Genomic DNA, 26,175 nt, shown 5'->3' with positions numbered 1-26,175 from the left:
CTGAAGAGAGGAAAAAGAGTGAATTGCCTCGAACCAAGATTTCTTGTGAGATACTGGACTCGAGCACTCACATGGCTCAAACTATTGTTGGTATTTTCTGGCCTAATAAGAGCAGTTCTGGTGAGCAGGTCAACAAGGTTTGAGGGAAAAAAATGCCTTTAAGATCTAGAAATTTGTCCACGAGCAGTCTGGTTTCTGCTCCAACTGCACAATCAGTCGAGGGTGACATTGTTGACCATAGCAAAGTTTTGATCTCTTCTGGGTTTATGTCAGCTGCTCCCCCTCAGAAAGAATACTCAATCTTTGTACACAGAAAATCGACAAAACAACCTTTGAAACGCTCCGAGATCCAAGCTAGGAAAAAATCCAAAAACAAAATCCTAGGTAGGAAGAAAAAATCTAATGGAGCGAGAAAATTCTTAAGGAACTTATCCTTGCCCAACTCCCCCGATATGACTTAGAAAAATGCTTCTGACAGAGGTGAGGCGAGAAAATCTATTGGTCGACCGCCCCGCCTCGGCCTCTTAGCTGATTAACCGGAAACAACCATTAACGCAGACTTATCACCAACAGACTCTGTTAAACTGCTTATAAGCCTTGCACATACGTGTGCTCTAACTTGGTAATCGAACTGTAGAGCATGTCATCTCCATTCACGTTACACCACCTTTATCTGCTCAATCCCTTGTTACTGATAAGAGTGGCCTAGTGGCAGAAGACCAGTCCTTGGTGGTTAAACTTTCTGGTCACTCTAAAGCAACCTCCAAGAGTGTCATATCAAAATGAAACAACAAAGAGAATGTTGGTGTAAATGCTGAAGTGAAAATTGCAACCATGGCTCATCAATTAACCATTCCAGCACCTCAGGATGAACTTTTTATGACCCTGGAGCAGAAACGCATTGCCTTGTCTAACTCATGTGCTGAAGCTTCTAAATCAATCAGCCCAGAAGCCATCCCTGCCAAAGTCACCACAAAAACTCCCCTTTTGAGCATGGAAATTATGGGTTAAATGATCTCCCTGAGATGCCAATCTGCCCACCCCCAGCAATGAAAGCATCCACATGTATTTTGATCAATGATCTTCGTCCTCCCTCCTCTGAGTTGAATATCAAGATAATGCCGGTTGCTGGGACAGATCGTTCGCTCCAACACAAGCAACAAGATAACTTGAATGTTGAACATTCCAGACCTCAGAGAGTTCTTAAACATAGGGTATGTTTAGAACATCTGTTCAGGATGCCAGATGGTCTGATACTGAATCAACATAATATCCTGAGACTCCTCCAGTATATCTCGAAAGTAAGAACAATTGAAACATGGGATATTGATCTTGTGGCTTCCCCTTACAACAATTGTGTGGACAGAATACATATACATCTGGCAACTAGCCATGCGAAATGCTTATTACTGAATGAGACTGCAGCTTTACTTTCTCTGCAGTTTGATTTGACAAGTTTGAATGACCACCTAGCCATACAAGCTGGGGGTGTGGGGGTTGCGGGACCCATGGGTCATTAGATAAAGGAGAGCACAACGCCTATCACTGGAGGCCTTTCTGCTGTAGAGTGCATGAGTTCTGTTAAGCCAAAGATAGCCCCTCAGGTGAACTCTGCCTTTAAACTGCAGTCTCTCATTGAGCCCTGTCCTTTAACCTGCACTGGAACGGTGGGCAAAGGTTTAGCTAATCAGCAGAAGGTGTCCACAGAGAAAACATTAAATAAAGGGCTTCAATATATAACATCTTGGGCTTGGCTCCCTGAAGTTCTCCTCGTCCAAAAACCTAAGAACTAGCATAACATCATAGTTGGAGAAGAAGGTATCACCCTAATCTCATGGAACACCCAGGGTTTTAATCAATTACTTGGCATTGGCATTCACCACCATTTATGGAGGGTTTCTCTGTCATTTCGAACCCAGAGATCAAGGGTTGTAAGGGGAGACCCTCCTGAGGGTTGCTCTTCGCAGTGGACACGCATAGTAACTTAAGGCTTATAAGGCATGAACAACCGGATCCCTATATTCAGATGGCAGTTCTGAAACTTGCATATGGTTTGGGATATGACCATTTTATTTTCTGGAATCTCTGTTGAAAGCTGGGGGTCAAGGGAGTTGAACTGTTCATGGATAAATTCACTGACACCCTAAATACTTGCCTTGAAGCATACCCTGACGCCGAGATTGTCGTCTATGGAGACTTCAATCTGCCCAATTTTGAGCTCCCTGGAGGTAAAACAGCAAGAGACAACTTCAAGATGGGGTCATGGACACACAAGGTCAAGAAACTTCCACAAATGCAGTGGTCATGTTTCTGGTGACATCCCAGGGCATCATACGTTGAAAGGATTGGGGAAGGCGAACAAAATTGACTATGTTTTTGTCATCTAGAAGCTTCTGAAGGCTGTTAGAAAGTTTTTAGTGAGAGACTCTGCCAGCAGTGAACATAACATCCTATTTATTTAAAATCGACTGAGCATAATCCATCAATAGGAAAATGTATGCCTGCTCTTAACCCGGGGCATAAAAGACTGAGGATGACTTCTAATGATATCATGGGACTTCACTCAAGATTGTGGGCCCCAGGGACTGAAGCTAACAGTCTATTTGAGAAAGATCTCGATTACCCCAGATTGCTGTTAAACTTTGTCTCAGCAGGTGGTCAACCATCCAAACCTAATTTCCTCCCAAAACACTTGTTGAACTGGGCCATCCAAAATAAGAAAAAACTCCTACGAGCAGACTTTATTCATAAAGTTGGAGGTCTAGGAATGAAATATGCCTTGAGGAGACATAGCCAAACTTACCGCAATTGGCTGAAGAGGTACAAATGGAGGCTGGACCTTGCTGATTCCAAACTCATGCTAAACCAAATGACAAAGAAAAATTTGGCTGAAATGTGCAAACTAATCAATTCTGTGGGGACAGATCCTAGAGCGATCCAAATCAACGCAGTCCACAAACACCTGTGGGTGAAACACTACTCCAATCTGTTTGGGAAACAGGGCAAAGAGAATGTACCAGCCGAAACTCAAAAAGCAATCCCATGGGAGATCTATTTTGAGAAAGACAACATTCTTCAGCTCATAAAAAACATGAGCAATTTTAGAGCCGAGGGCCTAAGGCCTGACTAACATAATGCTGAAAGCTGATCTGTGGCCTTGAGCAGACTTCCTATGGGCTCTATTTAACAAAATTCAGATACTAGGAAAAGTCCAAGATCCGTGGAAAACATCTATTATTGTATCAATCTTTAAGAAAGGATCTCGGGACAACCCTTTCAACTATAGCCCCATCGCATTGCTCAACGTTATTGGTAAAATATACGCATCATTGGTATTGAAGACCCTGAATCATTGGATATTGGACTGGGTAAGCTTTGACCTCCATCAAACTGGATTCGTCAAACAAGTTTGGACCTCCGTGTGTGTCTTTTTATTGAACATTTTGAAATCTAGAGCACTCATGAGCAAAAAGAATCTATGCCGTTCGTTGACCTCGAACATGTGTTTGACTCAGTCGACCGTCAGTTGCTCTGGAACAAACTAAAAAAGCGGGGTTTCCATGAAGGCCTACTCTCAGCCTTAAAATCCTTTTACTCCAACACCAGTCAGCGAGTTAGACTTGACAATCAAGGACATCTCTCTGAAGTATTAAAACGAGTCATGGGCTCAAACATGGCTGCCCTCTAGCAGCAGAGCTGTTTAACTTTTATATTTCCGATGTGGGCTCTTCACTGCTTGAAATAAGATCCTTTCCACCAAAAATTGGCAAGCAATGTCTTGACCACTTGCTTCATGCAGATGACTCGGTTTTGGTCGACCAAACCCCCATCGGTCTACAAGGACAGTTAAACAAACTTAAGATCAATGTTCCAAAGACGAAAACTCTAATTTTGGAATCGGTTCTTGGAAGGAAAAAATGCTGCCTAGTGTGGCACCTAAATAAAGAACGAGTAGAGGTAGTAACCACCTTCGTGTATCTGGGGATGTCGATGAACACCAGCCTGAACAACGCCCCGAGGATTGTCCAATTGAAAATTGGACAAGCTCAAATAAGACTAAAGAGATTTGACAAATTCTCTATGCTTCCGGTTATTCGATTCTATAAAACCAAAGTAACGGCAATAGTCACTTATGGCGCAGAGGTCTTCATGGCCATGGACCGTACCTGGTGGACAATTCTTGAGGGCAGGTTCTGGAGGAGAGTGCTAGACCTACCCATCTGTACACCCACATCGACAATTAGGGACGATTGTGCCCAACCTCCCTATATGCAATGATGGAGTAGAAAACTCTGTGATTGTAAAGAAAGTGCCTATCCGATCCCCCAGTTTGAGGGTTTAAAATCTTGATAGATGTCTTGGATAGCTCTTCTGAACCTATCCTAAATTATTGTTTTGAAGCATGCAATAAAATATTGAACATGCTTGGTTCCGCAGAACTAGCCCTACTGACCAACACAGATGCAATCAAAATCAAGCTACAGAGACAAGATTGGATTGATACTACTACAGCAAGAGATCAATATAAATCTTACACAAACTTCAATGTTGAATGTAGAAAAGGGAATTCCATACCGACCTACCTTCGACTATTCCCATGCCCACTCAAGTGAGCAAAACTGTTACGGTTTAGACTGAACCTCCTCCCCACAAAAGAAGTATTGCTAAACAGGAATCAATGACTAGAATCAAACATTAACTGTTCATTCTGTCATAAACTAGATATCAGTGAAACGCTACCATTTAACACTACTATGTGAAGGTTTGATGGAGAAAAGAACTTTACATTTAGGTACAATAGTTAATTGCTGTACTTCGATGTCTGTTGATGATTGGTGGTTCAAGCTCATAAGTGGAGATAATATGACCCAATCATTGCCTTACGTGGGTTCATGGACAATCTTTTTTTAAATCAGTTAAGTGGCTACCCAAAGTCAAACAAAAATAACATTATAGTGAAAGGATTGACTTTTGTTGAAAGCCCCTAAACTTGAACATTGTATGACACACGGCATGTAGGTAAAGATGGAAGATGGTTAGGTTGCCCATTCTACGACATGCATTGTACTTATTATGTACTGTTATAAGTATGTTACTATGCTTTAGGGTTTTATTCTTTTTCTGTAGAGTGGTTAGGTTGTATTCATCCTTCATTTTTTTGGTTTTCTTTTTTTTTCTTTTGGAATGAATGTTTTGTTGAACTGGTCTCAATTTTAAGTGAAGAATGATTTATGTTGATATCTTTATCCAGAGAAGTGAAAGGTTTACACAAATCAAACCCTTAAATAAATAAACAAAATAAAAAAAGATATCTTTTTAACCAAAGTGTTTTTAATTATGATGCCAGTTCCTTCCCACCAAATACAAATGTGTCTGGGAGAATGGGCGTTGCATGGTTTTACGAGCAAGAACAAGTATCTCTTATGCACTTAAGTTTTCTTGTAGGGTTTCTGATCAGTGCATAGCAGCTGCATTACACATAATCCCCATGCTCTACCTACCTAGGGAGCAGAAGCAGACTTTTCAGGCAACAGGATCGTTATAAAGGATAGTTATAAATGGTCGGCACAGCACCAGAACCCAGGGTTCGAAGTGCTGTGCTACTAGTTCAGTGCTGAATTGATAAATAGCTGTGAGGGTTTGTTTTACTTACTTCTCTTATTGTTGAGTCATAGGCAATGGCTACCAGTCCGATGAAGGCGACCAGGGTCAGGAGTATGTAGAGGCTCTGTGCTTCTCTCTAGCGTCTCTCCTTCTTAAGCTACATTGTAAGCATCCCCTCTCTTTCTGCTAAAACTAGTTGTATAACTGGAGGAATAGTAGCCTACCATCCCAAGGTATGTGCTGGAATGAACTATGCATGAATGATGTTATGGAATTACTGATTGTTCCTTTTAGTCCACAAATGAGGAGTTTGCAGCAGATTTGGTCATTTCTTGTTCAAAAAGTGTATGACATATAGATGACAGACCGACTGTTTGTCAGGAACTATGTGGGAGTGTTCATGAAGCTCTGATGGAAAACACAGTTGGTAAACTGAGAGAAGGTGTTTACAATATGAAATGTGTGCTGTTCTGTTTAGTAAGTGAATATTAACACCTAGTTCTTAAAGAATCATTTGACAAATAAAATGTAACATGAAAAACAAATTGTGTCCATTATTGAAAGTAGTTAATTCATGAGGTCACTGTCAGATATGTTTTTAAAACGGATAATCATAATTTTACTTATCAGCACCAAGACAACTTGCTCTCACAAAATGATTTTACCACACTGTACACACATTACACATATATTTGGTTAAATGGGCTTTAAAATTTCCCACTGGACCACATTTCACCAAACACGCCACAATGAGCATTGTCAACCGCACCTTCTTGGATGCACTTCCTTTCTTGAGCACCAGAATTGTTCACTTGAGGGGGGGACACCACTTGTCAGCACTCTCAAATTATTCCAGCACAAATGATTTAACAATGCTTTTGTAGTGTACCCAAAGTGGCCCTCATCAAATGAACATGATTTAAAGATCAGAGTTGATCCCTGAAAACCAAAACATAAAATGGGAATACACCAGTACCGTAGTACGTGTAGACCTTACCCTAACCCACAATCAAAATAATACCATCAATAAAGTTGGGTCAGGTAAGGTGTGGAGAATGAAGTAGTGTGGACTCGACGTTGCAAGTCCAAATTCCTAAAATAACAAAATAACAATATCACATTTTTCTCAAAATTCTACTTCAAAAATTAAAAACCTTTTTATTTAATTAAAGAAAAGTAAAAGAAAATTGAAGAATGAACAAATAATCACAAGTGAATAAACAGATAATGACATAACATTCATCACACATACACAGTACAAATAAAGTGCAAAAAGCTACTTTCCTATAAAGTGCTAGTATGACCAAGACTACCCTTCTTGTGAAATTGTCTGCATTTAGTAACAGATCAAACTAAAATCTTGGTCTGTGCTTAATAACATATCACAGGTACATTTATGTCATTACAAGGCATTATGACTCCAGGATAATGGTGTTTTTAAGAGTTTTTGATTTGATGAGATATACCCTTTTAAATATTATATATATATATATATATATATATATATATATATATATATATATATATATATATATATTACATGGCCTGCAGTAGCGGCCATGTAGTTATGGTTAAGTTGCTAAACCCATAGGAAGAGCATTTTTTGAGCATCTTATAACTTCACTCTCTCTGGAGGAATCCTCACCACACTTTGCAAAAACGTATATGGCCCACTCTGAATTGTTTTGCAAAGTTTGGTGAGATTTGGTCCAAGTTATAGGGGGGTCCCAAAATGTGTTTTTTTTTACCAAAGACTGAATGGAGAAAACATTTTGGTCACGCCTACAGCCCAAACCACTGGACGAATGTTCACCAAATTTGTGGAAGGAGCAGCGGCTTGGTCCCGAAAGCGTGCTTTTGTACATTTGGTGAAAATCAGAGAAACCTAATCATATATAAACATAGGCAATGACTGAAGCATGCACCATAGAAGTACACTACTTATAATCTTGTAATTTTGGATAGTACAATAATCAATGCTACCTTATCAGAGTTTTGAGTAATGTTAAATAGGTAATAATTAGCTAACAATTCAAGACTTACAACATGTGTGCTGGTACAAACAATACATATGAAGAACCACAATGCATATAAATGAAAGGTACATACAGGGAAACTAACCTAAGGAAGAAAGAAACAGCATCATCAGAAAATGTTAATGACATTAAAGTTTATCTTCATGTATACAAATGAATTGTGTGTTTGAGGCCTGCTCATTTCCTCGTGTATGTGCACCATGAGCTGAGACCAAACCCTAAGGAAAGTACTTAAAGAACATATGACAAGGTTAACGTCTAGATATATAGCACCTTTTTCAATTTTAATATTCTGACTGTCATTGAAAAGAACCACGTAGCCTATATATGTCAGTGAACAAAAACAAGTTGCCCAGATATGTGATGTCATCAGTGATGTCATCAATGACATTTGTGATGTCATATTTGATGTCCTGGCTGTTAGTCTTAGCAGTGCACGGTGGTGGCACGAGTTATGGTTGCTTAGCTTACTATAACTGGCGAATTTCTGGGGGTTTTCGGTTTTACTTGTTACCATAACATCCCTTTAACAAAGGTTTTTCATTGAATTTCATAGGTTTTTATAAGTGCAACTTAACCATAACATCCATTTAACAAAGTTTTTTCATTGAATATTACATTATTTATGGTTAAGTTGCTGTTTCCATAGGAAGAGCACTTTTTTGGGCGGCTTATAACTTTGCTCTCCCTGGACGAATCCTCACCAAACTTTGCAAAAAAAAGTATATGGCTCACTCTGAATTCTTTTGCAAAGATTGGTGAGGATTCGTCCAGGGAGAGCAAAGTTATAAGGAGGTCCCAAAACATTTTTTTTTCCCATAGACTGAATGGGGAAAAAACTTTGCTCACGCCTATAGCCCAAACCGCTGGACAGATTTTCACCAAATTTGGACCAGGAGTAGCGGCTTGGTCCCGAAAACTTTTGCAGATTTGGTGAAAATCCGTTCAGTAGTTTTTTTTAAATGACCAAAAAGTAGGTCACAAAAAATTAGTGATATCTGTGTTCGGTCCGCGGACACACTTCCCTGTTCGCTCCGCAGACAGTGTCCTGATTGGCCAACCAGCCTGCGTCATGTTCGCAGACATGCAACGTGTTCGCTGATTGGACGGCGCAGAGCATGGAGCGCGTCAGATTTTCGGTAGCGCCCGCCATCTTGGATTCGCGGACATCCCCGGACAGCGCTGTTAAACTTGGTTGAAAAATTGTATTTACTAGAGTGTGTTGGTGTGTAAGAGTGCTTGGGGAGGGTGGGAGAGTATGAGATGGGTTAAATGTTGTATTTATGTATGTGGTAGACCCTCTTGTTGTGTTCGATTTGTCTGCGGACAACACGGCTGTTCTGAAATGTTCTAAATAAACTAAATGGGGGTGTTCTGAGGACGAAATATGTGTCCGTGTTGTTCGCAAGCAAGATAAAAATGATCTAAGAACACTCGTGGTGTCCTGAAATGTCCTTAAATAAACAAGATGGGGGTGTCCTGAGGACGCTGTCCGTATTGTTTGCTGGCAAGTTGAAAGTGTTCTAAGAACACTCATCATGTCCGCGGACATTAAAAGTTCCCATAAGGCGTAGTTAAAATGTTTGACTCTATGGGTGTGACATGCTGCGGTGGTTGTGGCCAGGGCATAGACCCATCTGCCATGCACCCAAGACTCTATGCCCTGGCCACAACCACCGCAGCATATTACACTCATAGTGGCTTATACATTTGGGATCCAAGAACAAATTTATAATGAACAAAGTTAAAAGCCACTATGGGTGTGATATGTTGCAATGGTTGTACTTATTATAATATACTTACTGTTTGGTTTAGTAACTGGAGTACATGTATTTCTTGTTCATTTCTGTGATAAAAGAAAAGATCATGTTAGTATTGGTATTTTGTAACGACTTATAACATTGGATAATCAACATTTTTTTTTTTACCCTCATATTTAGTAGATTACAAACAAGTGTACCGTGCAATTTGCTCAGTTTCTGTGTTTGTTGCTAAAATCATTGGGTCTGTGGGAGAAAAAAAAATCCATGTTGGATTAAAAAAAAACTTTTTTGTTATGCTACAGTCTGTTTGTTTGTTTTCACTTGTTTGCATATTGTAAAATTTTGGAGCAGTTAGATACCAGTTGGCGTATTCTAACTGTCTATTTTTTGATATAATTTAGTGGTATTCATTTATCTGATTAGTTGTTGTAGAATCTTGGGGCAGTTAGATACCTGTTGGAATATTCTAACAGTTTATATTTTTTTACTACAAGTTTCGTTAAGGTTTAAGTACAGTTTAGTTAATACATATTGGTTTTAAGAACATTAAATAAGCGTTTGAAAGATTTGCTGGTAATCTCTGCTTTAGAGTAATGGTACTATCATTACATTCAAACCATCCACATTTCTTTTTTATATATGCAGTGTAGTGATCTTAATTGGTTGTGGCTCCTGCGTGGTAGATTATACCTATTGTTGTGAAGGTTTTCTTACCAAGTGATACTTGACCATGTGTGAATCCAGTCAGCTTGCAGTTGTTTTTGGTACCATCTGCATTGTAACGTAGAAGCATTAGTATTACGTATTTACTATGTGTTTGTATTAGTAAGGTGGAGCGATTATCCGAATTGCAGGTAGAACATAATCTACCATGGTTTGAATTTTGTACAAGTTGCTGAAATGGAATGGATTCACAATTAGGTATTGATATATGTACAAAGCGTTCATTGGGTATTTGTTCTTGTGTCACATTGTTGCAGAGAGTGCATGTATGTTTCCACATGTATAAAATCTGGAAGATTTCATTCACAGGTATGCTTTTGTTTTCCAGTACTTGTAGTAAGTACATTAGACATTCTTGTGGATCTTCCTGTGAGTTTATAGTGAATTTCACCATTCCAGCACAGTAGTCCAATTGTTGTCTTATTCCATAAACACTATACGTGTTGTCAGGATTGTTTGTTGCGTTTCTATGAAGTACTAACATTTGCAAACACAATTGGTCTGTACTTTTTAAGTAAATGTTGTCAAAAATTGGTGGTAATTGAAATAGAATATTCATTGCTACATTTGCGTAGCAACTTACACCAACTATATTTGAGAGTTTAAATGGACCAGGTAGTTCTTTTTCTGAGTGATTTCTTTTTACTTTGTCTTCCTTCTTTGATGAAGTACCTGGTTTACTTTCCCTAATTGGTTCTTTTATGCGTGTGGTACTTGATGAAGTTTTAGTTTCTTTTACTCTCTTTGGAGGATTTTCAGTGACATCCTGTTGCATTTCTGTTTGATTTAGTTTTCTTTTACAACGTTTTACTTTTTGTGGAACAGAATATGTGTTTATATGGGGGGTGTATAGTGAACAAAGTCTATTGTATTATAAAATGCAAGGAATATCAGCGATTACTTTACTTGCATCAAAGTTGATTAGAAATAGACCGTCAAGTGTACGTAAGCGTGATAGTGCTACGAAGCTCATGCCTTCTTTAAAGACTGTGTTACCAATGTCTATCATTGCTTTGTCTAGGGTAAGACCTTGTGATTTATGAATGGTGACTGCGTATGCAAGAGTTAGGGAAAATTGTTCTGTGCGTACATAGATGTCTTTGAAGGGAAGGAATCAAGCTGTTGAGCGTCCTATCTTTTTTACTTCTGAAAGTTTGTCAAAGAGAATATTGACAACTTGAATTTTGTTGTCACGTGGGTATGTTTGAAAGCCAACAACTGCACCCAGTGCTCCATTAACTAGTCCTTGGTCCAGGTCAAGGTTACATTTAAGCATTACTCTGCAATTTAAGGATAATTTTAATATCTTTTCCAACCCAGCTGTGTTGGAGATTGAATTTTCTAAACTGTTTAGTCTTGTTGTGGCTTGCTCACACATGGGTAGTGTCATACCATGTACATCTAGTTTGTCTGTGGCGCTAATTTCCATTATTGGTTGCATTTCTTTATTTAACATTATTTCATTTAATTTGAAACAGCTCGCAAGAGTTGGCATTAAGGCCATACAAATGACATTTTTGTGGGTTAATTGTTCCGTAACATCTGTAGCACATGCATTATCGCCATAAAGTGCATGAATGTGTTGGGTTTTCAATATTGCTTGTGCTTCTTAAGATAGTATACCAACTCTAATACTTTTTAAGATGTTGGCATAAGTGAGATCTGCAGATTGCTGCATGTTTTCTGTTAATTCTCTGTATTGGAAATGTTGCCAAAGGTTGACATTTCCAATGCTGCCAACAGTTTTATGGCAGAGTTTGTGTCCTAATGTTTTAAAAATAGGCTCACCTTTTACTGGTGTCAATTGGAGAAGATCTCCGAAAACAATAATGTGTTTTCCTGCAAAGAGCTCTTCGTAGTTTGTTTTGAGTACTTCTTGTAATCTGAGGTGAATCAAAGCCAACATTAGGTTGGACACCATGCTCACTTCATCTATTAGTAGCATTTTCATTTGTTTTAATACTCTGCGTAGTTCCATTGCAGCTTCTGTAGAAAGTTTGTAATAGTCTAATGTGTTTTGGTGTTCTACTGGCAGGAGTAGTAATCGGTGTAAAGTGACACCACCTATGTTGTAGGCAGCTGAACCTGTGGGGGCAGTGACAACAGCTGACAGTTTGTTGTTTGTCAATTGTTGAAGGAACTTACTGATGATTTTGGTTAGGAATGTTTTGCCAGAACCAGCTTCACCACTGACGTACAGTAGTATAGGTTTGTAATTTTGGCAGGTGAATTCTTTGTTTTCATGTTGTAGACCATGTGCAATTTCTTTTGTTACTTCTTGAAAAATGCTACGTTGCTCATTGCTTAGTTTTGATTGTAGTATAGTTAAGTCTTCTTTATCTTCATACTGACACATGGTGTTTTCTACTTCTGTCATAGCTAATTCTGCCTCATTTGTTATTAGTGGTTCTCCCAGTGGTTCTTGGCTTCCTGTTACAGAAGGTTGATTACTGTTAGGAGTGTCCTTATCTAGTTGGGCCTGGAGTTCTTCTTCTTGTTGCTGTTCATTGTGCAACATTGTTTTGTACTATGTAAAGTTTACATCGGTTATAGTGCTTTAATTTGCTTTGAAAGAGTCTTCATATGAGTCATAGTTATCTAGTATTTCTTCTTCTTTTCTCCATGGTTTAAAGACTTGTGCAGGGACATGTAATATAGTTCTTTATGTTGAGGAGTCTTTAATGACAATTTGATATGATTAATTAAATTTGGTTTGGTGAGTTTTACTAAGCTGCCTTCACAGTTTGTCAGTCTGTATTTACCTTTTTTTTCATCGGGTTTTATATTATTTTTGAATGTGAAATGTGGGGCTATGTGGTATAGACACATGGTTTCCAAAGTATTACTTCTGTTTGGGTAGTATGTGTCCAATAAATTAAAATGTCTTGGCTGTTGGGATCATGTTTGGCTATTGTTTCTATATCTTCGTATGATTATAGAACTCTTTTTCCAGATTTAGCAGGACCAAGACTTAGCCATACTATATTTTCAGATTTACCATACAATGCAGTACCAGTTAAACGATCTGCTGCTTCATAGGAGCCACATTCTCTATGGGGGAGCATTTTTATGCCACGCTATATAATTTCTGAGACACTGTTTTGTCTGATGACAGGTCATTCCAGAGTATTTCCCTTTGTTTTTGTATTTGCAACAACAATATTTGCCACATTTGTGTTTTTGAAATTGTAAAATTTGTGCATGAAGATCACTATTTGTGGCTTCTGATGGAATTTCACAAGTGACATATTTTTCAATAAACTGTAAAACAGTGGCATCACTGTCTTGACCAAATTTAGGAGCATCTTTAATCCATAAAAGCATGTGGATATGTGGTGCTCCTCTGGCTTGGTATTCTTTTCTCCAAAATAAGTGTTGCACTTCTCCAAGGGGAGGAACAGCTTTATTACAAATAAAGTGTAACATAGCAAAGAAGCGATGGTGAAAATATCTTGAAACATTAACAGGATCCAGAGAACAAAGTTCTCCAGGTGTTAGTATATCTATGTTTGTTTTGTTTTTGTTTGATATGCGTAGGAAATCATGTAAATCTTCCCATGCATATTCTGCACAACTTAATGTAACAAACCAAGTGGGCGGGCCAAGGTTTCTGATCATACAACCTACGTTTCCATGATGTCGAAACCAGTACTCTTTAGTACCACGCATATTTGCTAATAGGTTTGTAATATTTGATTGTAAAACCTCATCTTTTTGTTGCACTTTTTGCACTTTTTGTAATAATTGTGTAGCTGACATATCTTGAAAGTGAGCTCCTGATTTTAATGTGTGTACAACTCCGTAACATAAAGTTGCTAGTTCACTTTCAAAGAGTAGGTGGAATATGTATTCAACATTTTGTCTAAATCTGGGATCTTCAGAATGCATCCGTAATGAGCGGTATTCTGATGCTGATATTTGAATAGGTCTATCATCGTACCTTCCTCCTCTGCCAGTAGGAAAGAGTAGAGGAAACGCACGTGCTTCTATACATTTTTCCCATATGCTGATTGGTGATCCTTTTGTTTGATGCATTTGGTACGTTTCTAGTGCATCTTCTACAGTGTCATTAGAGTGCAATGGATGAATTGTATAATGGTCTAAAGTATTTGATATTGTAGCAGGATCTAGGAGCTCAAATTGGCCAGCTTCTTGTGTTTCTTGAATTATTTCAGTTGTATCCTTCAAGTTTTCTTCAATATTAATTTCTTTGTAGTATTCATTATTCTCTTTTAACTATTGCAAGGCTTGTCTAGCTTTATGTAAATCTACCAGCTGTTGCCATATTTTTTTGTCTTTTGTAGGTACTCCATTAACAAAGATAATTGAAGATTGCTCCATTGGACGTTGCACTCCCAGAGTGTGCACATTTTCTTTTAGATCTAATGGTAAATACAGTACTTTTCCACGAATACCTTTCACTAATTCAGAGGGAGGTAATTTTGCTGTTTTTGTTTGAAGGCGTATTATTGCTTGAAATGGGTGCACTGTTTGAATTATGATGCTCTCATATAAATCAAGTTGTTGTAGGGGTTTTGGTAGTGGATATAATTCCAAATTATTTGTGATAGCATGTGAAGGAGTTTGGTTGTTGTCAAGTTTTGTAGTGCAGTGACTGCAAAGTAATAAGGGGTCAGTTATTTCGTATTTGTTTTCTGCTATAAGGTAGAGAACTAATTCAAACCATTTAGAATCTTCATAGTCTTCTATTTTGTATGATAGGTCTACAGTTTTTGTTTTACTTTTATAAAAAGTTCTGCAGCAACATACACACACATGGTTTGGTAATTCAGCTGATGTACTTTTAAATGTTAGTATTTCTTTTTTGTATGTGTGTAGTAAAAGGTTGCCATGCATATAATTGTTGCTAATTTGCTTTAAAGCTATTTTATTCTGTAAGTGGCTTTCACTTCCAAAATATTTCTTCTGTATATAGTCATATCAAGTAGGTCTTTTGCTGTACCATGTAGAAGAATGTTATTTAAATTGGCTAGTGCTAAAGCAGGACTTTTAGCATAGTACAATTTATAGACTAGATTTCTTATAGTTGAATGATGTGTTGATATCCTTTTGATATCATGGACGGTGGTTTTGCAAGTAGGTCCTGTAATGCAAGACAATGAATGTCCTTGTAGTCCTGTGTACTTGCGCACTGGACAGGTATCCATATTTTGCAGTAGTCTTTTTGATTTTGTATTTGCCTTTCACATATTGATTGAGGAATTGGCGTAAAGACTTGAAACATTTTTTGGGAATGTTACACATTGACGTGCATGGCCATTTGTATATTAGACGTTCTGATTCCGTTGAATGGAGAGGTAATTCTAAGTTTTCAGGGCATATTTTTGTAAGCAGTATTTCTTGTTCCATCATGGTATTATTAACTTTTTCATAACCTCGACCACTGCTATGTATGGCAATTGTATTTGTTTGTTTTTGTTTGTATGCTTCTTCATTAAAGTATGGTTCTGTGCTTGTAGTGTGACTCCATTCACCTCCGCAGATATTTAAGAAGTTCTTTCTGTTGACATTTCATTTATTGAGAAGTCTTTTTTGTAATTTAGTCATTAGTTTTGTTAGTGGTTTCATTTTGTTTAACACTAAAATAAATAACTTTCTTTTGCGAAGAATTGCACTATCAACGCTTCTAAGATTAATTTCCTACGATAGGTTTTAAGGGTTGAACCTGGTTTCTCTCCTGTTTTTATAAGATTTTGAAGCACTCTTTGACGGAACATTTTGGCTAAAATACATTTTTTGGTATGCTTACTTTGCACTATATCAAGATTTATAGAAGCAGGTATATCTGTAGTGATAGCTGATTTTTTGTTAATTGTTTTCTGGTTCGTTTTACATTTTGATAGAGGAGGCAAAGTTTCTGTACTTGAAACTTCTTTTGTTTCACTAAATGACTGTATTAGATGTTTTGTTTGAACTTTTTTTTACAAATTCTTCTAGAGATGGATGCTTATGTTGGACACTTTTATTTTCATTTGCTCTACTTCTGCGTTGCTTTCTACAGACTTGATTTTTGGTAGGAATTCTTTAGGGTCTGTTGAAAAAAATAAAGAAGGTATGGGTTGGGGTGTTCTGCAATGTTTGTGTGCTGTGTGCTTGAGTGTTTGAGTAAGATGATAAAGATGTATGTAATGGTGTGTGATTGTGCATTGGGCTACTACAACTAGTAGGGATGGGTATTCTTGAATTTATGTGCTACTAAACTGGGGTTCAGATGACAGAAAAAAGTAAGCTAGTGGTGTGGAGAAGTACACATAGTAAATCTAATGCTATACAATTAAAACAGTTGTTTGTTCTATATTATCAAAATTTTAGCGGCTGAGTTGGGTCTTTTGTGTGTCGAAAAATAGGAATTTGTGGGCCATTCTGGATGTAAATCGCTGTTTAAGAAATGGGGATTTTTGGACAGAATGGTGCACAATCTCTATTTTTAGGCACAGAAATAGCATGAATTAACCTTATAGTGTGTTTGAGTAATAATACAAATATTATGGTGGTATTCAACTTACTTTTTTTCTAAAATGAGCAGGTTTCTTCTTAGTTGTTCTTTGTACTTCAAATTCGGCTGCTTCTTTTCATGAGAATGGTCTTCACTGCAATTGTAAAGGAAACAAATTATTAATTTTGTTTGTATAAAGCACTGTTTTTAATTTAGACATTGATTGTTTAAATTGACATCCTCAGCGCTTTCCTCAAAACCATGAAAACTATCTTATTCACATAAGATACGTCGCACCAGTTGAATACATATCATATGTTCTTAATGAATAAACTATATTGCAATGACTAACTGTAGCAAACAAAATATCTTTACTATGCCTTGTGGACTTCATAATGTACCACTGAATACCACTATTCCTGTAACCAAGCTCTTGCAAGTAACAGTGCCTCAATGTCATGGGCTGCTTGCGCTATTTAAATATAAGTAAGTAAATAAATAAATGTTTATGTTATTGTACACGTATTGTTGTTTGAGATTTGAATATAGTGTGTGCATGCAATTTTGTTTGACTATATGCACTCTATATATTTTATTTAAAATATGTTAGTTCAACATGCTTTGAATATGTGTGTGTAAAAAGAAATTAAATAGTTTAAAGGTTTGTAAGTGACAGTTGATTTTAGGAGATGGAAAAAAAGACAGTAAATTCATTTTACAGATTATAGAAGCTAAAAGTCAGTTAATCTGTTTATATGAAACTAGAAGAATTGTACATGTACTTTACAGAAAATATGCATACCTGTAGTTTGTGTTCATGCATTTGGATATGCAAAGAGCTGCAAGTAGAAATCTTGGAGACTTGTACAGTATTTCTTGTAGAAGGTTCTTTCCAATGAAATGACACTTGTACTCAGGAGATTAACAGTACATTTGCAGTGCTGTTCTATGATGATGCAGTTAGATGTAGAGGTCTTCTATGTGATTGGTGGATGGTCATGTGACTTCTTAGCTACATCCATTGAGGGAATGGCACAGAGAGTGAAGTGGAAATGGTAGAAGGGCTGTCCATGTTACGATATGTCCGCGGACATGGTGGTAGTCCTCAGACATTGGTTGTTACATCCAGAGATTTTGGGTTGGGGAGAAATGCAAATGAGAATGAGCAGAGAAAGGGATTGGTCAGAAAAGTTTGGTGGGTGTGTTGCGCCAGGAGAGAGTTTCTCAGATCCACTTTTTGCTGAGAGAAGAACAGATAGCTATGGCTATGTGTTTCAGAAAACAGATTGTTTGGATTTTGGGAGACTCGTGGATACATTGTTGAAGGTGCATGCAGAAAGCTGTGGAGTAGCTGTAGATCTTGGATTCCCACATGTGGAAGTACACTGCCATGGAGTATGTGGAATGAAGTGGTTGGACTTGCTACCTCTCTGTGCTACTTTGGAGACAGAGCAACATCCAGATATAATTATAATTCATTGTGGAGGGAACAGTTTAGGACATGTGTCTGGAATTTCTTTGCAATTTGCAATGAAAGAAGGACTTGGGAAGGTCATGGACATGTTTCCAAATTCTCAAGTAATTTTTTCACGGATTGCGCAGAGACAAATGTGGCTTTGTTCTTCTTCATTTGGTCCACAAATGGAGAAAGCAAGGTACAATGTCAATAAGGCTGTTTGTGCCTTTCTCAGAGATTTTGGCATGTCCTCTTTTCACAATGAAAATATTATGTTTCGTAGTACATACATTTTTCGCAGAGATGGAGTCCATCTTACTTATGTGGGCAATCAAATTTTTCTGAGAAATGTACAAAATGCATTGCGACCTTTTTTAGAATTACAGCATCCATTTTGTAGTAGGTGTTGAGTATTTCTAATTTTTCAAACACAAACACCCCCAAAAGGCTCCTTTCAGAGCCACCACTTCCTTCCAGAGAAAATGGCAATGGTTATGATAGGGCAGCACCCCAAAATTGTATATGTCCGCAGGCTTCTAAAAAATACACAGTGGTCTGCTTCATTTATTTTCACTTCTATGTTTAACTGTGAAAGGCGGCTCTGAAAAGAGCCTTATTTTTTTTTTTTTGTTGTTTTATTTTTTTTAGTTTTTTTTATACAAGACACACTAGGAGAGGAGGGGAAAGGAGGATAAGGGGGGGGACACCAACCATGGGGATAAGAAAGGGCGAGCTGAGAGAGGAAGATGTAGAATGGGTTTTATTTGGGTAGTGAGCAGATCTTCTCGTGCTCTGAGACGATAGTCTCAAAAGCACTTCGAAGTCGCTCCCCCCTGTAGAGTACTGCGTCGCAGTACATACATACAACTGTGACCCTCGAAAGGTAAGGGTCATCAGCATTGTGTATGGCCTGTGAGACAGCTTGAGTAATATGCTGTCCCACAGGAGTGTTCCTTGTGGTGACAGGATCAGAAATGGAGGATGAAGTAGAGGAAGTCAACCTGCTATGCTCCTCGCAAGGTACAACTTTGCGAATGGCCCCAGTGTGGAATGACTTTAGGTGTCGCTTCATGGTTGTGGTCCCAAAGCTGTACAAACCAAGCCTCCCGCGACTGAGTACCATTTTGCACTTGTTGCAGGTGACTTGGTTTGCACGAGCCTTAGGACCATTCCCACGAATGGTAAATAAACACCACACCCAAGACTCACGCCGAGTGCGGGTAATAGGGAGTTCAACTACCTCATCCTCGTCATCCTCTTCTTCCTCCTCTGCATCCTCACTCCTGTTCCCCTCTTCAGGCCCTTGGGGAGGTGGTGGTGGTGGAGGGGGTGGGGGTGGTGCTGAGGCAGATGCAGCACCAGGAGGCAACAGTGCAGCCATGGATGCCATCAGGTTCACAATAGAAATCTGCAGTTGGCAGTAAAATTTGCTGTGCTCTGTAGGATAGCCAGAAACACAATGAGAATAAGCTCTAGGGCGTGGTATTTTATAGGGGTGCTTGTACGCGACAGATCGAACACAAAAAAAGGTTCAAAAAGTTTCAAAAAGTATGTAGAAACTCAGGATTAGTATGTGGGACTTGTGCTATGGTGATTTTCTATTGAAAAATATTGTGGATTACTTGAAAATGTACTTTTAAATTGTTCAGGGACACGAACAGTGTCCGCATTCAGAACACGCGATCAGCGTGCGTGCGGTCACATGATAGGTTCGCGAACATGTCCGCGAAGGGAACGGCTGTCCGCAGGACACCAAATGCACCGACAGTGGTTTGCGCATGCGCGTTGATGTTCTACGGACACTGTTTGGGTCCTGAAGTAATTAAAAGTGCGTCACACGTCAAACGAACAGTTACGGACAGGCGGTTGTTCTTTGAACAGTTTCAACTTGCTTGCGAACAATACGGACAGACATAGCGTCCTCAGGACACCCCCATTTTGTTTATTTATGCACATTTCAGGACACCACATGTGTTCTTAGAACAGTTTCAACTTGGTTGCGAACAATACGGACAGACATAGCGTCCTCAGGATTCCGATATTTTGCTTATTTACGAACATTTCAGGACACCGCATGTGTTCTTCGAACAGTTTCAACTTGCATGCAAACATTACGGAGAGGTATAGTGTTCTAAGGACACCCCTATTTCGTTTATTTACGAACATTATAGGACACATGATGTGTTCTTAGAACAGTTTCAACCTGCCTACGAACAAAACGGACAGGCATACCATTCTCAGGACACCCCTATTTTGTTTATTTATGAACATTTCAGGACACCGCGTGTGTTCCTAGAACAGTTTCAATTTGCATACAAACATTACGGAGAGGTATAGTGTTCTAAGGACACCCCTAATTCATTTATTTACGAACATTTCAGGACACCTCATGTGTTCTTAGAACAGTTTGAACTTGCTTGCGAACAATACGGACAGGCATATCGTCCTCAGGACACTCACATTTTGTTTATTTACGAACATCCCAGGACACATAATATGTTCTAAGAACACTTTCATTTTGCCACTAGACAATACGGACAGCGTCGTCAGGACACTCCAATTTCGTCCATTGATGAACATTTCAGGAGACAGCTTGTGTTCTTAGAACAGTTTCAACTTGCCTGTGAACAATACGGACAGGCATAGCAACCTCAGGACACCCCCATTTTGTTTATTTACGAACATTTCAGGACACTGCATGTTTTCTTAGAACAGTTTCAACTTGCTAGCGAACAATACGGACAGGTATAGTGTTCTTCAAGACACCTCCATTTTCGTTTCTTTACGGACATTCCGGACACCCGCGCTGTCCGCGGACACATAAATTGCTTTTTTTTTTTAAAAAAACATGAAATGATTTAGAACACAATATAAAAATGTAACTTTATTTAACGTGTAAGATGAATTTATGACAGAGAAGGTGAGGCAGAAACTGAAACAAAAACAGGAGAATTAGGGGTTGTATGAGGTGAAGAAGGGATGGAAGTCTCATCAAAATGTTTTGGTTCATGGAGAGGGTTTGGGGATAATTGACTGGGATATGGTGAGGGGGGACATGTACATGTGGGACAATGGTATGTGGTTTTTTGTTTAAAATGATCTTACACAAAGTTTTTTAAATTATTAAAATTTGCCAAAAGTAGATCCATTTTTTCCTCTATGCTGTGAAGAGTCTTATCCATAACAGCTTTTTCTGTAGTACTTTCTATTTTGGCATGCTCTGTACAAAAAAATATATATACGTTAAATGTATATAAAAAATAATAATTAAATGGTTTATATTGTAAAGTGTCTACCATTAGATTCACTATCTTCTGACATTTCCTCATGTGGTAAATGCTCCTCTAGCCACTCCAGAGTACTAGACATTTCTGTGAGAAAAAACACATAATATCATTTTTTTTTATCGAATACAAAAAGTTTACAAATATATGAGTAAAATGCAGTACACTTACTATTTCAGGTAAGGTATGTTCTGAGTGGTCTGTAGATCTGCTGTTGTTCTTGGTTGTGGAGTTTCTGTGAGGTAATCATGTTGGAAGCCTATCTTTCTTCTTTTGGTATATTCCATTTTAGAACATATTGTATTTAAATTATTGGTTAGTGTGTTATATATATGGGTTACACTTCTTATGTATTACTACATATAATGTGTATGTGTGCTGGTTTGTGAATTTGTAAAATGTTCATATGTTATCATATAACAATTAAACATACCCCCACAGAGTTTTTGGGTAGTGGTGCTGTTGTCCGAACATGTCCGCGGACATTAAAAGAGTTTGCGGACATCAAACTCAGTAGAGGGGGTTCAGTATGTTCCATTATACATGTACATAAAATCAGAGTTATTATTGTTAAATTGTGCTACAAAAAACCTATGAAATTCAGTGAAAAAACTTTGTTAAAGGGACGTTATGGTTAAGTTGTGCTACTAAAAACCTATGAAATTGAGTGAAAAAGGTTTGTTAAAGGGACGTTATGGTTAAGTTGTGCTACTAAAAACCTATGAAATTCAGTGAAAAAACTTTGTTAAAGGGACGTTGTGGTTCCAAGTAAAACCGAAAAACCCTTGAAATTCGCCAGTTATGGTAAGCTAAGCAACCATAACTCGCGCCACCACCGTGCACTGCTAAGTCTAACACCCACGACATCAAAGATGACATCACAAATGTCATTGATGACATCACTGATGACATCACATGTGTATTTACTTTTCATGAAATGTGTGTACAAGGGATCCTTATTATAATGTTGATAAAAATGTGTCAAGGATCATCGCACTAAATATCATAAGCTAATTAGTGCATTAAACAATGCATTTATATAAATAGCATTCTATTATGAGGTTCTATCGAGTATACTAAGCTACTCATGCAGAAACATAGCATTGTGTGCAGCATACATGATGAAGGTATGATATTCATAATATTTATATGTTGAATAATGAAATGATAATTGTTTTCTTATTAGAGTTTTGTGTACTGTGAAATATGTAATAAGTAGCTAATAAAACCCATGTATTACATAATTGCATTACTACAGATAAAACACAAAGAGACAAGAACACATACAAATATGGGTATATACAGGGAAAGTGAAGTAAGCAAAAAAGCAGAAGTAGTAGCAGAAACAATTCATAACCTAACTGATTATCTTTATGCAAATAAATGATTGCTCTGTTTGAAAGCTGCTATTTACTCTATGTATATGTATCACATGATGTGACTGGAGCCTAAGGAAAGTAGTGTGAGTACAATGTATACAAATATGAGCATATTCAGGCAAAGTACAGTATTAAAAAAAACAGAACTATCAGAAAGTCTTCCCCTATGTATATGTTTCATATGATATGACTGGACACTAAGGGAATTACTATAAGAACATACTTGAAGGATAAGTCTACAAATATAGTATGTTTACAATTTTTAGTTCCTGACTGTTACTGAAGAAAACCATGTGGCCTAGATATGTCAGTAAAGGAAAAAAGAGGGAGACAGACATGTCATGTCATCAGTGATGTCATCAATGACATTTGTGATGTCATCTTTGATGTCGTGGGTGTTAGTCTTAGCAGTGCACAGTGGTGGCGCGAGTTATGGTTGCTTAGCTTACCATAACTGGCGAATTTCAAGGGTTTTTCGGTTTTACTTGGAACCATAACGTCCCTTTAACAAAGTGTTTTCACTGAATATACATATACATATATATTTTTTACCATTGCAGACAACAGACTTCCTTTATTGGATGGCGCTAATGGATTGTGTAACACGCTTCAAAAACGGAAGAAGTTAGGATTTCTGCATTATCGAGTCCAAGAATTGTATGAAAAACAAGAATATCATCCAGGTGATTATACATTATGACACAGAGGGTTGTCCCAACCAGAAAGTTATTTATCAATAGGATTTAATCAATTTTCTTTTGGTGGTGAGTTATTAATTGCTCAGCACCTCTATATTAATGTCTAGTTTCTTATTCCTTCTCAAATACATTTTCTAGACCACAACTTTTAACTTTTTTTTATAATCAAAAATAATATTTTTTCCAATTTAGTTTTTTTATTGACAATAGCCAGAAATGAGGTTGGGCCGGACATCCGACCCGATCAGCAAAAGCATCAGAATAAATCACATTGTCAGTAACATTTTCAATTACTTTTATCTTAACACTTTTTCCCATTTCCCCCCCTCCCACCCCACCCCCCCAAACAATTAACAAGCCAAGTTTAGAGGTGTTACAAACTCATAAAATTCCGGGAAGAACACTTACAAGCCATTCGGTTATTAGGATTAGCACTCGAGACAGTGGGGTCCATGTGAGAGATAGGTGAGCGGAGGCTAGGCCAGGTCTAAGAGGGGTGTGTGGAGGCCTGCCAACTCTGCACAGTTGCACTGATCTGCATGTCCAACTATAGAGCAGTGATACAACACTTCTCCCTCATTCTTCAGCTGCAGGTGGGCACAGGGTGGGTCTAATGCGTACGACATAACCAATCAACCACCAAACATATACACAGCATGGTAATGAGAGACGGGTGACATTGGCCTCAGTAGTTAACTCTGCAGGGTATGGTGGGGTGAGTGGTACTAAGAGTTAACAGATCTGGACCACTCTGTTATGGGCCAGTACGATGCCCCGCCTATAAGCGCATGGAGACACAGTCATCGTGCAAAAGAACTGCAGCCCATTCTTGTACAAAACCCGTCATGGTATCATTTGCTATTGCTGTAAGCTTTTCGTACGAGAATATCACCCTGAGCTTGCGGAGCCATTCTTCCTTGGAGGGGGCCAGGCCGCTCTTCCATTTTTGAGCAAGCGCCAACCTTCCTGCTCGCAGCATGGCACCAATGACCTTGGGGTATACATTTGTTTCCGTCTCCGGCAAGGGGGTACCCAGCAAGACTTCTAACGGGTGCAAGGATGGACCGAACCCCTCAATATCTTTGATCCAGCTGAGTAGTTCCGACCAGTAGACCTGTATAGCCGGACAACCCCACCACATGTGAAACCAGGTTCCCCTCTGGTGGCAGCCCCTAGGGCAGAAAGGGGACACGTCTCGGAACATTTTAGACAGCAGGGACGGGGGGCGATGCCAAGAGTGAAGAATTTTGAAGCTGTGTTCCATGGCAGCCGTGCACAGAGAACCCGTGAAAATACCTTTAAAAACGGCCCTCCAGGTATGGTCATCCAATGGCATTCCCAGTCTTTCCTCCCATATGCGTTTGAAGGGCTGTCTGCCCTCTAGGTCGGATGTTATCAAAACACTATAAAACTTGGACAACGCACCCTTTCGTGATGTACTTTTGGCCAGGATGGATTCAAATGGGGTGAGGGGGCGACTCAGCTGTTCGGACCACCGGGGTTGGGACAATATCCCCTTCAATCGTAAGTATTCAAAAATCGTGGGGGGCCTATCTACCAGGGCCTCGAGCAAGTTACCATACTCTATGAAGCCCTCTTCTCGTGACAGCTGGGAGACTCTTTCCAAGCCCATGTCAGACCAGGCTTGCGTGTCGCGGAAACCCCTTGTGTCCAGGTCGATGGGGGGCCCCCAGAGTGAGGATAGCGGGAAAGGCCAGGTGGACAGGTGTTTTAGCTGGGGTGGGAGAACCTTAGGAGAGGCCCAAAAGTAATCTCTAAACTTTTTCGGGTGGGCATGGATGTCCTCTACATACGTCCAGTATGTGCCCATGTCGTCTCGCATATGCTCCAACATCACCCTGAGCTGGGCTGCCTTATAATAGAGTCGGAAGTCGGGGAGGCCAAAACCACCATGTGTCTTCGGGAGGGTTAGGGTGGAGGTTTTGATTCTAGGTCTCTTACCACTCCAAATAAAATGGAGGACACGGGATTGCAGTACCTCGAAGAAAGTCTCGGGCATCACAACTGGAAGCGCTGCGAAGAGGTAGAGAAGGCGAGGTAAGACATTCATCTTGACTGTGACCATGCGACCCAGCCAGGAAAGCGTGAGGGGAGCCCATCTTTTGAGGTCGCTGCTGATCTGGGCAAGGATCCCCGGGAAGTTGCACTGGTATAGCTGTGACAGGTCTCTGGGGATGGTAGTGCCCAGGTACCTAGTGGATTCTCTTTCAATTCTGACCCCTAGAATATCGGAATTGCTCCCGACGTCTCGATCGCTCTGGCCGATAGGCATGATGCTTGATTTGGAAGCGTTTATCCTCAACCCAGAGAAAGAGCCAAAGCTGTGTATGAGGTCGAACAGTCGGGGCAGGGATGTTTGAATATTGGTTAGGTAACCCAGGATGTCGTCTGCAAATAGGGAGAGTTTGAAGTCACACTCTCCGCATCGTATACCCGTGATTTCCGGGTCGTTCCTGACCGCTATAGCTAGGGGTTCCATTGCCAAGGCATACAATAGGGGTGACAGGGGACATCCTTGCCGGGTGCCCCTAGTGAGGGAAAGGGGCTCTGAAGTGCCTCCGTTAACCAACACTCTCGCTGAGGGACCGTTATGGAGTGCCGCTACCCACCCACAAAAATTGTCCCCCAGGCCCATCTTTCGGAGAACCCTGCCCATGTAAGGCCACTCGACACGGTCAAAAGCCTTTTCTGAGTCGAGTGAGAGGAGGTACCCTTCCACTCCCTGCCTGGATGTCTCGTGCATAAGATCGAGGG

Source organism: Ambystoma mexicanum, chromosome 4q (assembly GCF_040938575.1).
Source record: "Ambystoma mexicanum isolate Mex_15411 chromosome 4q, UKY_AmexF1_1, whole genome shotgun sequence".
Classification (NCBI taxonomy): Eukaryota; Metazoa; Chordata; class Amphibia; order Caudata; family Ambystomatidae; genus Ambystoma; species Ambystoma mexicanum.
The sequence above is the reverse complement of the archived record's forward strand: the minus strand, read 5'-3'. Positions refer to the sequence as shown.